This window comes from Onychostruthus taczanowskii, unplaced genomic scaffold, assembly GCF_017590055.1.
Source record: "Onychostruthus taczanowskii isolate IOZ18803 unplaced genomic scaffold, ASM1759005v1 scaffold34, whole genome shotgun sequence".
NCBI lineage: Eukaryota > Metazoa > Chordata > Aves > Passeriformes > Passeridae > Onychostruthus > Onychostruthus taczanowskii.
In genome coordinates this window covers 5,231,134-5,246,250 of record NW_024500794.1, presented here as the reverse complement: position 1 = coordinate 5,246,250, position 15,117 = coordinate 5,231,134, and the positions used below count along the sequence as shown (strand labels likewise).

Here is a 15,117-nt window from a genome sequence, read left to right as displayed (position 1 = left end):
CTCCATGTACTTATCGCGACTCAAGAATAGTATTTTCTCTCCTCTGTCCAGGTGAAGAGGGGAGTTATAGAGTGGCTTTGGTGGGACCCTACAGATCAGCCAGGGTCAGCACATCACACATGGAATTGGGCTTTTCCTCATTTCACTCTCACAATCCTGTGGTAAATCATTTCACTTCATTTTTGGTTTAATTAAGGAAAAATTTATTGAAAACTCTCCTGCTCAGAATGAGAACATATTAATCTTTTGTTCTGAGTAATAAGGTGCAAAGAAATGTAGTCCTGGCAGGACACTCATTTTTGATGCTGTCAATTAAAAAACTTCTCCTGGTGTTTTGAGTGGAAAAATCTCTCAGGAAGTGTTTTTTATTGAAGCACCCAGTTCCAAGTCCTGGATTATTAGGTTAAGCTCCATCAGCAGAGAGACCAGTATAAATGCTTTTCATACCATCTGCCTTGATGCCTTGACAAAAAAATAAAAAAGAGAAAATACAGAAGTCCAAAATTCTCTGATTTTAACCTGTTTCCCTTTAATACAAAGCTGGGAAATTCAGGTCCTAAAAATATAAAAACATGTGATTACTTTTTTCTTTTTATCTTTCCTCAAAACCTTATAGAACATCCCAAATCACCCAGTGTTTCCAGGACCTAATTTCTTTTCATATTTTGAAATAAGAAAAGCAGCTTTAAGTAAGTATAGATGCTAGCAAATAATTTGCTCCACTCCCTTTTGCTGTTCTGAAGAGGGCTTGTTACAGTGCATGCATTTTACCTGGTGTTTATTGGGAGGCTCTATACAATTACCAGGCTTTTGATTTTCCTGTTTAAAAACAAATTAGGGGGGTGTGCAGGGCCTTGCAATATTAGGCAGCAACTCCAACAGCTAATGACGGAGGACAGTGCCTGGGTGAAGGTGTTAGCGATCCATCTGGCCAATTAGAAGAGGAACTTAGGCAGAGTCCAATACTATTTCTCAGTTATGGTGGCTGTGACATCAAGACTTGAGAAGGAGCGAGATTTGGTGTGAAACAATCAAGTGAATCTATACAGAGAAAAATCAGGGAAGAGCTGCTGGAATCCCACGGCAGAGAGGAAAAGGAAAATGCTATCTGCCAGAGATGTACCTTGACTTATCAACACAAAAGAGGGCTGGACTTCAAAAAACCCAAAGTAGCTCAGACATGAAACAGATACTGATAAACTCTGTCTTCCTAAAGATTTGCAATCAGAGTCTGTGAGCAGCAGACAAGAGGAGTACGACTGTCTTTAGTCTTCTCTCCCAGAACAAAGATAATGTTCTTGGTGAGCAGAAGACAGCCTGTGCTGTGACTCTTCTGTGCTGGCCAGCCAACTGTCCTCTGCCAAACACGCTTAGATGATAAGTTTTGCTTGTTTTTCCCTCAGCAGGGGCACTACTCTGAGTTTTTCTCCTCTCCTTAGATACCCATTCTGTAGAAAACAAATCAGCTTTTCAGTTCTTTCTGGCTCAGCTGAACACTATCAGCACACTCAACAGCTACGTACTGGTGTGACAGACGGGCACAGGGACAGGCAGTCCCACAAGCTCAGATGAGATAACTTGGTAACCAATACTCCAGAAACCTGAGGTGGTTAAAATCTGAAAGTGGATCCCAATTTTATCTTAAGCCATGCCCAAGGTAAAGAGAGACCAAGGTCTTGTTCTGCTTCTGCCTTCCCATTTGGACATCCGTGAGGCCTGAACAGGCACCCCTTTCTCTCGTTGGTTATTTCTCATCACTGCAGAACCAGAAGCAGGCCAGCAGGATTGCCCATCGCCTAATTTGGCGATAGATACTGTACAGGACTACACATATTTCATATCACAGACTGTTTTAAAACTTTTTTCTTGTTTTTTCTTGTCTTGCAGCTTCAAAAGCATCTTACTTGAACTCAGAAGTAAACAAAAATTTCTTCCTGTCCTTTCCCACCTGAGAGACAACTGCTGTTCTCACTTTGAGGAGGTTAGCACAACCTTTCTTTCTCATATCCAGTCTCCCACGTCAGCTTTTATTCCTTCTCTCATCTTTCAGCCATGACAGAAGGAGTTAAAAATCTCGTGCTGTTTTCTGGCTAGTACCTTCTTAAGTATGTCACCCCTCCCCACGCACACAGGAGTTGCACTGCCCTCTCCCTGGATGGTTCCACATATCTGTTCTCAGAAGTTACAGAGATGGGAATGATTTTCCTCAACATGAAATACTGTATAAAGAGTGTGGGTGGGAAATATGCAGTGTAATGGAACTGAAACCCCATAAGGGAAATCAATGCAGGCAGCTGGTGATACACTATTTACTTGGATAAATCATCCATTTTTCTCCCAGGCCAGATGACTTGAGGTATCACCTACCCAGGATGGCAAGTGCAAATATAAATAATAAATAAAACTAACTGAGGAAGAATTCTCACTGTAATGGGGTTTTGTAGAGAACTAAGTTTCAGTTAAACTTAATCTTTGCTGTCTTCTCTGTCTCCAGCAGCAGAAACATCTGGTCGGTTTTAGATTCCCCTTGGATTCCCAACTTCAAAGGGAGTTATAAAGAATAACAAATACATGTACTGGCACTGAAAAAAAAAATTAGAGCAGCAGGAGAGAATGGTAAAATTGTCCTTATTTGACTGCTAGTGACAGGCGCCACAGGCAGAACTGTGAGAAAAAATCTTAACGGCTCAGGCAAATAAGCTTTTTGTTGTTTTTTTTAATGACTGGCTCTCTGTACTAATGACGCAGAAAAACTATGGGATCTGCCCCATAATGGCAAGAAGCACATGTGCCAACGAATATGCACGCAAGGGTATGCAGAAAATAGATTTCAAATCAGATATGTACTAAATAATAGACAGGAAACTAGGAACTAAATTTTGTTCCCAGCCTTTTCACTGACAGCACCCTGCGTGTACCACTGGCTAAATAATGCAGGTCCAAATTCTGGCCCTTTAAAGTCAGTAGGTTGTTGTAAAGTATGGCCAGAAACAATGACTGTTACATGCACTTTTCAAATCGTGCTTCAAACCTCCAGGAACAGAGGTAGGTAAGCAAACACAGTAACAGATGTCTGCAGCTCTCTGTCTTTCCTTTACTCTCTGGTGACTGGAAAGTGAATGCTGTGCTCCCTTCATGAATGCAGCATACTAGCAACTACTTATGACATGTTTCTGCCCTTACATGCAGTGAAAAGAATCATCTCGCTTCACCCTGAGCTTCTGAATCAATGCACTCATGAAATAATCACACCCCATTCCTCACTTCATCCATGCAACATCATGACCTCCTTTTTCTATTTATTGTTTACTACTTCAGTCATAGGGTTAATAAAATAAATACAATATGAAGAATGCTTGAGGATGCAGAAACCTGTGTGAAGCCTCCTATCTGCTAAACATTAACTCTTGCTGCATGAACATTAACTCTTGTATGAAAGCTGAACTTGTTACTCCCCTTCATCAAAACTATAGACTCCTAAATGCCTGGCATCATGTAATGCAAATTTATAAGATGGATGCCAGAGAGGAAAATTACAGAATAGGCTTTTGCAAATAGTATTAAAACCACAGCCATCCTTCCTTCACCTCCCTTTACAGAGAGTCCATAGAATACAAGTTTTGAAAGCAGTCATCGAATAAATTCCAATGATTCCTGAATCTAAGAGACTGATCAACTTGTGTATATTTGATGGGACAAGAAAAGCTGTATTTGGCAAATAAATTATTTCTTACAAATAACTTATTCAGTCCTGTTGCTGGAGCTGCAACCATGACTTTTTTCCTGACCTTATTTTGCCTTATTATGTCATGAGGTAAGCAGCTTCCCATTGTTTCATCTTTAAAGTTATTTAAGGATTTCTTAAATGCCTCACATAACAGCAAGATGATATCAAGATCTTCGCATAAATACAGCAATCTCATTTTTGTATGAACTTTTCAGAAGTTTCAGTGCAAAAATCTGAAGTTCTTGTAAAATGCACTAACCAAAGGACTTAGACACTTCTGCAACAGGCCCCTTACCTGAGGGACTCTATTCCCAAATTTTTTTCTCACTGAATACTAAAAACCTGTAAGTGAAGATGCTTTACAAACTGCTGTAGAAATAGGAATTGAAGAATATACTGTGAAATTTGTTACGCCTGAGACAGGAATCAGGAATTTTTGAAGCTGCTGCCATATCTCTGTTAAACAGTTGAGTATGAAAAGGGAATCCAGAACTAACCTCAATGCACACAGTCAGGAAGACAATTCTATGGATGTGTACTGTTAATATCTTTTTTGGAGCCAGTGAGATAAACTAATTTCTTTTGCCCAAGTTAACTTTTGGGAAAGTCTCTGACTTCTTGACCTGAGGACTGTTGATTCTTGAAAGGGAGCCTGCCTTCTTAGTGGGGCTTCATTACCTTTGTTGCTAAAATCCTCCTATGAGGAACCCTTTTGGAATTATGCTTGCAATTGCCATTTGCCAGCAAAATGGCCCATTTACCTCTACAAGGAAAGACTGAACAAAAAAGATCAGGAGATCTCAGGGTTCCCCAAACTCATGCTCCCAGAGGTGATTCCATCAAGTAACACTTAAAACCAAGCTAACATCGGACATTTTCTAACTTCTGTATTTGCAGCCAGGAGAGCTGTACTGCCAGTGCTGATCTGGGGCTGAAGACAGCACAGGCTGCAACAGCTTGAACAAGAGTCATGGGCTCTGACTGCATCCAGCAGTGTGAATTGAGAATTTCCAACGTGAACTTGGTCCCCAGCCTGCTAAAGCCAAGGAGAGAGCTTAGATGAGGCTCAATACACACTTCAAGGGAACTTCATCTGTTTTCTACAAGAAATGTGGGGACATGCACTAACAAACACCTCATGAGTTACATGCCAGGACTTCTCCAAACATATTTCCAAATGTTTCTTTACATCCTGTTTATGGCCCATTACATTCTCCTGTGACTAGGGCTGGTAGACCAGCCATGGTCTAATAGCTTCTTGAGTACATTTCCTGTGCTCTTACATATCTGCAGGCATCCAGGCACAATGCAGCAATTGAATAGAACCATTATAAATACAGTTAAATTCCTGACCAACCCTCAGCATGCACATATACATTTGCAAAGCATTAACGGCATGGTAAGTTAAAAACAACCATCCCAATAATATCAGCCAGCAAGGCAAGACCTACAGATGCTTTCTGTTTGCTTGGGGTATTTTACTGCTTATATTATTATCTTTGTGATGTACACTGCTCTACCAGCGTACAGGAAATATTGAGAGTGTGTCCACAACATAAACTGTTCTATTTCTTTATTTACCGAGCTCTGAGGTGGGGGACCTTTTATTTTTGTACTTTTAAAGGCCTAAATACATTCATATCCCAGTCTTTCATATCCAAGACTGGTGCAAAATGTGTTCTTCAGATTAAATCAGTCTTCTTAAGACTAAATTTAATTTATGTTGATATAGTAGGTTATGTGATTAAGCACGTAAAAAAAATGCTAGTGAATACAGGAGACAGCTGTTGGACAAAGCATACCTTTCTGTCTGTCTTGCCACAGGCCTGTTTACAGAGAAATACTGAACCAACAACACTATAGCACTATTGCCCCAATATATATTTACTTAAAGCAGCTTTTCTGTATCACAAAATACCCTTTTTCTGGTTTGAAAAACATAAACAATAGGTTAGGTGGTCAAATGAATGGAAAGAATTTCCAACTGTTATTACTTTGTCACCTTCTGTTTACCTCTAATGGGAGTGAGAACTCCAGAGTTTGCAGAATCACAACTTCCATTGAATGGGTAATCAAATATTCACCGATCTATCCCAAACTTACAGGGTTGCAATACTGATATTTTCAAGGAATACAAGATCATTGTATCTATCCAAGCTCAAGGCAGACAGACCTGAATAACCAAGGTATCACAAGTGGGTTAAGTAGCTCAGTCCTTTGAAAAATACGGATGATCACACTGTTCAGACAAGGTCAGATGCTTTACATTATCCAGCAAGAGAACAATTCTTAACTATGTTCTGTGCTTTTAATCTTCACCCTTGTCCTATTTGTCTAACACACTCCCCTTATAGTCATGTTTTTCTTTTGTGGAGTGCTCTCACTGAAACAGATTTAACCCAATCCTGAAGAATTTAAACTTAGATGAAGCAGTAACCTATAAAGTAAAATGTCCCCAAGGCATCTACCACATTGTGGCCCTTGACAAGACTGCTGCCAGAAGAATTTCACTATTTAAGTACACAGCTTCTACATGAGGAATAAAAAGAGATAATGTGTTATGGGTGTTCTGCAGGATAAGAAAAGATGCAAAGCAATAACCAGAATGTGTTCTTCTAAGGGAAGGTCCCTTTTAAATCAAATCTAGGAATAAACAAATATATAAATATATAAAGTGAATACGCTAATATTAACTAATATTAGCTTTACACTCACACTATAATTACCTTCAACTGTTTGCTTCCTATGCAAGCAGCTGGACTCAGATGGGACCCAAAATTTGATTCAGAACCAGCCCACAGAGATGGAAGTAAGGAGAGCTGAAACAGTATCAGAGGCTTCCCAATTTGCTGAGCAGAGACACAGAATACATTTCCAGGGGAGATCTACGTACAGTTATAGAGAGCTGGGTGCTGATCAGCTGTTACTGAACAAAGATAGAATAACATCAATTTCAGCATAGTCTAAGGGTCAGAATTATTTAGATGGGAAAAGACCTCCAAGATCATTGAGTCCAACCTTTGGCTGAACACCACCATGTCAACTAAACCACAGCATTAAGTGCCACATCCAGTCATTTCTTGAGTGCTTCCAGGGATGGTGGTTCCATTGCAATGCTTTACAACCTTTTCAGTGAAAAAAATGTTCCTGAGGTCCAACTTGAACCTCCCATGGCACAGTTTGAGGCCTCCTTCCTCTTGTCCTGTTGGGTCCTCACACTTTTTAATTTTTTTTTAATTTTATTAAAAAGATTCAGTGGAATTCTAATGAAGCACTCCTTTAAGCACCATCTAGAAGCAGTATTTTTGCTTCACAGGATACCTAGACTTTGAAATTTGCTTTTGTTTCACAGTTGAATTAAACACTGCATTGCAAAGTTACCAATGAAACAAAAATAAAAAAATCATTTCAATCAATTGAATGTTGTTTTGACAAAATAATTTTGTTTTGATAGCTACTTTCAGTTTTGACTTAAATTTAATATTAGAACATAAAATACATTTTTGAAATAAAAGTTTGAAACAAATGCATTTCTGTTCCACAAATGCCAAAAAGCTTTATCTGGAAATATGAATAGAAAAAACAAATAAGAATCCTGGAAGTATTTTTTTTAAATAAACTAGTATTTTCATACAAATAGAATACCAGTAAGTATTTTTTAGTGCTTCTAGTCCCGACCTTCAATACACTTTAGTGAGCCTCAGAAGCTTGTGATACCTCTACAATACTACCAATATATCAGTGATAATCGAATTCTTATTAAGAATCCAGCTGATATGCTGCTCTTATCCAAGAACTGGTGGAGCTTACCGATCCACCAGCTTACCGATCTCTTATGAAAGGTAAGAGGCTTCTTCAAACAGCCAGTTATGTAACAACTAACACATATTTTGTTGGGTCAGGTACCATTCATTCCTGCTGCCATTTGGGGAAGTATCAGAACTAGTTCTGAGCAGGGTAAAACAGCAGACTGAGAGCCACAGACAGTCCTACTCCTCCAGAAGAATCTGAAGTGAGGAGAAATGAGGGGAATGTAAGTTGTTTCTGCTCTGCCCTTTAACCTTCAACTTAATTGGTAGAAAAATATAAGAGCAGTTGTGATTAATAAGATATTTAACATCTAAAATTCCTTTAACTGTTTGCTTCACCTGCTAAGAAAGTTCTCGATCACTGCTCATACATTTGCAAATTACTAAAATGCAAAATACCATGAAGTCATGTGAAGCTTGACCGAAACTATAAGACAAACCTTGGCCTAAACAGGGAAGAACTGAGGGCTTTCACCCAGATCAGGTAGCAGCAGGAGTGCCAACACATGAAACTGTTCATTTAGGAAGAGCAGAAGGAGAGCTGAAGCACAGCACATCATTCCTAGTCATCCCTGGCTGTTTCAGCACCGAGATGCTTATGGGAAGGGCTTGTCTCCCATACCATTTGGTGAGGGATTTCTGTAACGTGGTCAGAACCTCAGTAAGAACCAAAAAATTTTTGTTTCTAATAAAGTGTATTTCTGAATGCAGTGCTTGGAGAAGTATTCAAACAACGGTACTACTTAATTCCCCATGAAAGCATTTTTAACCAGAACTTGAACCTCCCTACTACAACCAAAGATGCCACACTTGGCAAGGCTGAGATGGGCAAAATCTTGGGGAAAACTATTGGGATTACCTGTGGAGTTTTTTAGGTCTTAGATTTGGGGAGAGGTATTTGGGAGGAGATAAGAGTGGCTAAAATAAAAGGAGTTTGGCTTGCATATCCTCACCAATAGGTTATTAGCACAGGAGAAAAACACAAAGGCTTGTTCAAAAGCTTGAACTACAATTACTTCTAACAGAGTTTTTCCTGTTGCACACCAAGTAGACTGTTGAATTTGTGTTCTGCATACTGGACCCATGTGCTGACAACAAACAACTTTCCACAATCTGAAAGTAATTGAAAATCCTGCCCTTCATCTTGTGTGCGCCTGCAGCAAAGGCTGCCTGTAACCCTTTCCTAACAGTAAGATTTCAGAGGAACTGCCTGAGGAAGATGACTGAATCCTCAACCTGCACAAAATAAAAATACAGATACAGAGACCACAGAAGACAAGAAATACCCAAATGCATGTCCATGCCTCAGCATCCTCATCATTAGCATTCAATGGTACTTGGGCTCAGATCCACATCAAGTGATAAAGGTTGCCTTTACAAAACAGTGCCTCCTCTGAATGAAGGATTTTCAATCCTTTTACCAGCAGCTTCCCTCTCCCTTAGCTGGTCTTAGTTATTAAAAAAAAAAACAAGAAAAACCAAGAAAACCCCTTCCTCTGCTAAGCATCCCTCCACTCTCTTCTCTTTTAACTTTCCTTGTCTCCCTTCACACCTCCCTGGGTTTGTTGTTTCTAAGCCCATGAACTAACCTGCTCTCTTTGTTCTTTTTTTTTTTTTTTTTTTTTTTTTTCATTCTGTTTGCTTAAAACTCCCAGCCCCAAAAGCAAATTTGGAGAAAACTGGCTTTCTCTAGTTATCCCATTGTTCTTCTCAGGCAAGATCTATTTCAGATGTTTCTATTTCAAATATTTAATGACAGACCTATTCATACAAAGACATGCCAACACCACTCCCCTGTCTCTTTGGCATGATGCAAAGCACAGAAAAAGATTGTCACAAGATACAAGGACTCTGTTAGTCAATAAAATCAAATTCTAACTCATAAACAGTATGCAGCAGATTCCGTACATTGCCACACTTCCCAGAAGCACAAGCCTGATAAAAAGCAGTTTCAAGAGGAATGCCATGGGCCAGGCTCATCCTTTTAGCACTACCACAGTGGACCTTGGCTGGCTTCCCTTCCAAGAGGGCCTGTAGAGAAGCCAAAGACTGTATTGAGCCTTGCAGAGTTAACTTATTTTTGGGGTCTTGTCTTCACTGCAGTGTTGTTCGTAAGTACAATGCTAATGTTGCCCCCAGCATGACTCCCACCCACAACAGAAGCCTCTTGCTCAAACTAAGTGCTATTTTAAATTGACTCTTTGGCCTAAAAGCAGATTACAAGTGGCAGCCCATGTGTTCTAGTTACCAGTGTCAGTAACACAGTGGGAACTCATCAGTTCTCTAGCTGTGGGTTTAAAGCGCTGATCTGAGATCTTGCCTTGTAACTGGGATCTAGACTAAAAATGTGGAATCTTTATTCCCAGTGATCTGCACTAGGCTCAAGCAGGTGGAGGTGATGGTCAGACATTAATAACCTGCTTCTCCTCTCCTCAGTCTCGCAGTACATTCTGACAAAGAAATTCTCCAAATTCGCAGAGGAAACTGCATGCCCACAAATCAGGGTTGGACCCTACAAACACCAGTCTGCAACCTTGCAGTAACAAACTGAGTCAACACAGCTAAAACAATACCAGCGATAATCACTTTTACCCACTACCTCTGCCTGCCCAGGCCATTGTTTGGAGTGAGGACGGCTTTTTGCAAGTCCCTTAGAGTCACCATCTGTGAAACAGAGCACAGCTGCACCAACAGGCGACATGAACACAGATTTTAGCTTTGTGTGAATTGCAGGTCTTACGAATACGTCAAAAGCATTTTAAGGCGCACGTGGCATGTGCGAGCAAGTTAAGGTGTCCATAGTCAGTTGCTATGTGGCAACTCCAACCTCTTGCTTATTGGCTGTTACCTACATGATCCTTCTCTTCACTCTAATAAATTGGCATGAGATGAGCAAATCTAAGTACTGGCAACTAACACAAACCACCACAAAAGTGGCCATATTGTCATCTGAACATCTCATGCTCTACTTTATTTACAGTCTCCAGGACTGTAATCCCAGCTGGTAGTTTTAATCAGTAGTGAATGTACTTTCACAACAAATTGGACCTTCTCCTTCTTGGGCATCAGAGATCCCTTCCACAGATGACTGTGGATTATGAAGAGACAAATTTTGGGGATGTTGGGCAGACAGTTTTCTCATTTCACATATCTGAAAAGCTAGCATCACTCTGGCTCACAAGAGGACTTGGCAGCAAGTCAGACTATGACTATCCAGAAGACTCTTCCCTCAGTGTAAGAGTAGGAAGACACATAATGGAAACTTGCAACAAAGCACAAATAATTCTATTTAGAAGTCAATACAAAATTGTGGACTACAAGGCCAGCTGCAGGAGCTGTCTTTTTCTTATGAGTTTTGAGCCAAAACATGGGATAACACGGCAAGCACCATCAGAGTGTGTAAATATCTACTCTTGCTTTTCCCAGTCTGTAACCACTAGCAAATGCCTTACTATGAAACTCCAAGTGCAGTAGGGTTTTAAGAGCCTTTTTCGTCTCTTTGCTCTGGGATTTTTCTTTTCTTGGCTGTAACTAGTTGTAACCAGTTGTGAATAAGTCGTTATCCCTCTGTGCAACTCACAGCAACTAAAAGAAACCAGTGTGTATATGCAATTTAAAAAAAAAAAAAGAAAAAGAAAAGAAAAAAAAAAAAGAAAAGTTTTGTTTTATGCTTAATTATCCATGGTCTATTTACAAAATAAATCAACCCATTGTGCACCACCAGGATTTGTGGCCTCATTTGAACTTTGCTTTTCATTAATCACTTTAAAAATAAAAGCTAACTAGTTGGTTCTTTTCTTCATTTTGGTTTATTACTTGCATCTGGGTATAAATTGAAAAAATGGTGAAAGAACAAAGTATGGATTATTCACTCTCAGTTTCATGACTTACATGATCTCAGTCTTGTCTTTCTCCACGTGCCTAAACAGATGCACAGTCCAAAAATTCCAACATTCTGTAAGAAATGTAATCACAAGGAGATTGAAGTATTTTTTATACTCAAACTTTGAGTTATAAAAAAAAATCATAGCAAAAAGCTTGCCTTAAGAAACGAAAAGGTGGGCGAGCATCTACAAACATATTTAAGCTACTGAAGGAGGCAAATGAAATTACACATGTAGACATCCAAGTAATACACAAATGTTTGTGACAGCCGAGTACAAGGCTATTTTGTTTAGACAAAATCTACTTGCAGGCAGGCTGGAGAAGGCAGAAAATGGATATCTGACTTCTTTATGGTGCTTACAGTTTATACAAGAAACCAGAAATATTTTTTCTGAAAATGGTTTAATTATGTAAGAAGTTTAGCTCTTGTCCCTATGAGATAGCAGAAGACGACTGAATTTCTGAAAACTAGCCAATGGAGAGGCTGGAAAAGGACATTTTTAGCTGCTCTTTTAATAAAATCCAACTAACTGTAATGGCACTTATTTCATTCTGACAGGAAATAAGATACATATTAGCATAACAGTGAAATTCTTAACTAAGAAAGACTGAACAATTTATTTGTCTCCACTATGAACTGTTCAAGTAAAACTGAAAAATAAGAAAGGGTGATAAACATACATGATAGAAGTATATACAATGACAGTATATGAAAATGCCATTCCTCCTTTTTTTTTTTCTTTACCAGCCACCCTTAAGTGTCCTTTGACTTTACTATGGCAAAGAGAAGGTCAGAGTGCTCCACTTAACCCCTAATGAAATGCTACAGAGGAAGCTGGGCTGTCTGGTCGTCAAAAAATGTGATTTTGCTGCACTCCAGATTACAACTTTTTATTTCTAAACTCCTGACCTGGATACAAGTATAAAGGTGCTTGAACTTACCCAAGAGGTATATCTTAGAAACTAAGACAAAGAACTGAAGCTAAGAAATTGGATTATTAATACTACATATTATTACTAATATGAGCTCTGAAAGGTAATTTTTGCTTGCCTGTTGATGTGAAAAAGGACTGTAGAAATTTGAAAAGTTAAAGAAACCCACTGCCTCCTCCTCCACTTTGCAGATGGCTGAGATGCTTTAACTTTCACTTCCAAACGTAAATTAGCTCCTACTTAAATGAAAGTAAAAATTTAAAGCTGCCTCCACCCGATTGCAAAGCACAGCGGCTGGCTGGGCTGGGAGGCTGGACAGGTTTTCAAATAAAATAAAAACCTCTTTAAATGACTCCTCGTATGAATGCCTGCCCTTGCAGCAGCAAGCTGTGGCTCTACAGCCGCTTTGCATTATAAATGCTAAATTGGGAAATGTTTAACATTCTTTGTTTAATCTTTGCAGTATAAAGAAAAAACAGCTGATTCTCAGAAACATGACAGCCTGAGGAACCATTGGTGATCCGCCTCCCCCTTCCTCAAAGCAGAACAGGCCATTTCCAGCCTCGGCGGCGACTGATGCTTTGTAATCAGGAATGTATATTTGGATGGAACCTAGAAGATGGGATTGCAACTTTGTCATTTTTTTGTTGCAGTGGTGTAAGAGGCCAAAGGCAACCAAGATATTTAATAAAAAATGTGAAGAGAAAACCAGTTTAAGAAATATATGTAGTGGAAACAATGGACAAAGGTTTGGTTTCAGATGCTTTCTGCACAGTTTTCTATTAATATCTTTTCACAGTGTCATTATTTATTTTGATTTAAAACATTATCAATTGAGTGTATTTTTCTCTTGTTCACAGTAGAGTCAAAGCAGCGAGTCCATCTATTCTGCTGCAACCAGTCACATATAAATCAGCACAAACTGGGGAGCGAGCAATCCTCTCAGCTGCTTACACAGACAAACTCTCTTTGTATCTTGTCTCTGCAAGAACTTCCCTAAAGGGGTGTTTCATCACGTGTCCAAAAAGTCACACAAGTCAGAGGTTTCTTTGGTTGAAATTATGAAGTAATACCTCAAATCACGTCTCCACAGAAACGGAACTAACTGAAATGTTTAGGTTTTTTTTACAAGATTTTACCCTGAAGCACACTTTCCAGATCATCAAGTCCAGCTCCCTGCTCTCATTTACTACAGATATTAAAGGTCATTTCTTAAAGGGTTGTTTTTAAGGCTTTGCATCGGCAAGGTGAAGAGAGCTTAAACATCCTTCCCACCCCAGCCATGAGCACAAGACCAGACATCCAGGGAACAAATCCATGAGCAAACGAGGATGCTCTCCTTCGCCACAGGGGTTCTGACAGACAGCACGGAACATCCTCTCCTGGAGCTCCCCGACGGAGGCACTCAGTCCAAACAGAGCCCTTGCTTGTTTTAGTGACAACACGAAAACATCAACACGGTACAGAGGCAAAAGTAAGGAGCGTCCGGGTGCCCACCCTGCTGGAGGCACGGCACACACGCCCTGAACCCCTCCCCAGCGCCGGGCTCGGGCGAGTGACCCTTCCCTGCAGGTGCCACTGCCCACCTGCACGCAGGGGGTAAACGGCAGGGCAAGAACACACAGGCTCCCTCCCGGAGAAAGGAACCAGCTGCCTTGCTCGCCGTGAATGTGGAAGGTAACAGCTTTGGAAAGGAGGGCTGCAGGAACATCCAGGGCAGCTAGGCCTGATGCTTTTGTTAAAATTACTCAAAAACATTGCTTCTTGCAGCATTTCGTAGGGACTTCTGCAAGGCAAAAAAGACCAGTGGAACTACTGAAGGCGCTAGCAATGAATTACTGATAGTGAAGGACACAAAATTGTCATAAACTTCAACCAAAGTGTGAGAGTTGCAAAAACGACTGTTCTGAGGAAGGGAGGGAGGGAGGAAGGAAACCTTGCAGAATAATTGCTAGATAAAAAGCCTACCATAGCTAATTCAGCACATTGCTGGATACAGCAAAATAATTTAGCTAGCTATTTTTCAAATATACCCAACCCTAAGTATGTGTCAAGGAAGAGAAATAATGAAATTTTTAAATAAAAATTAATGTAGAGCTCTTTTCATTTTTGTTGCTGTTTTTAAATCTTCAGGGTTCATATTTAACCTTTTCTCTAAAATAACAAACTTGAATTTAAGAAAACTAAGGCACAGATCTTCACAGAGACAGGACTCAAACAGCTTATGTTTAAAAATAAAATAGCAGAGTCTTTTTAAGTTGTGAAGTGAAGACTTATTCATTAAAACTGAATATTAACATCTCATTTGAGAAACTGTTCGAACCATCCCTTTTGCCTATTTTGCCTATGAATTTAGGCAGACAGAAGTTTCACAGGTTGCATGTCTAGCATCTGGTCAAGTCAAATCACCCTCTCCTCCATAAATTAAAATTAGATTTCCATTCTGCAGAACACACAAAATTCCCTCGTTCTGGTTGCTGTTCAACAGTGCATATATAACCAGAGTTTTAGCAGCAGGCATTTACAAGGGCTTTTCCCTTTTTAAATTAGAAAATACTCAGGAAATAATTAAATGTTTGTTTGACTATTAAGGAAGGTCAGTGTCTCGATAGCTGCCCACCCAAGCATACATACCAAAGCTGGGGACTGAAGACCTGGGAAGTTAGGGGCAACCCAGTGACACGCAGAGAAATGTCTCAGTAACTGAAAAGCAAGCAGATACCTTTAAGAGGGGAAATTGCTAGTCTTCAAAAGTTATCAGGT

At 39.7% G+C, this 15,117-nt stretch overlaps 1 protein-coding gene across 5 annotated transcripts in view; it reads right to left on the bottom strand.

Annotated features, from left to right (window-relative positions):
• ZBTB20 (zinc finger and BTB domain containing 20) overlaps positions 1-15,117 on the bottom strand; it is a 476,227-nt gene that overhangs the window by 220,558 nt on the left and 240,552 nt on the right. Inside the window, exon 5 of one of the 5 annotated variants that reach the window (XM_041410848.1) lies at positions 11,428-11,491. The exons of the other annotated variants lie outside the window; for them this stretch is intronic. The gene's annotated coding sequence lies outside the window, so the exon portion shown is untranslated. The remainder of the gene's footprint in view (positions 1-11,427; positions 11,492-15,117) is intronic. 5 annotated transcript variants of the gene reach the window in all.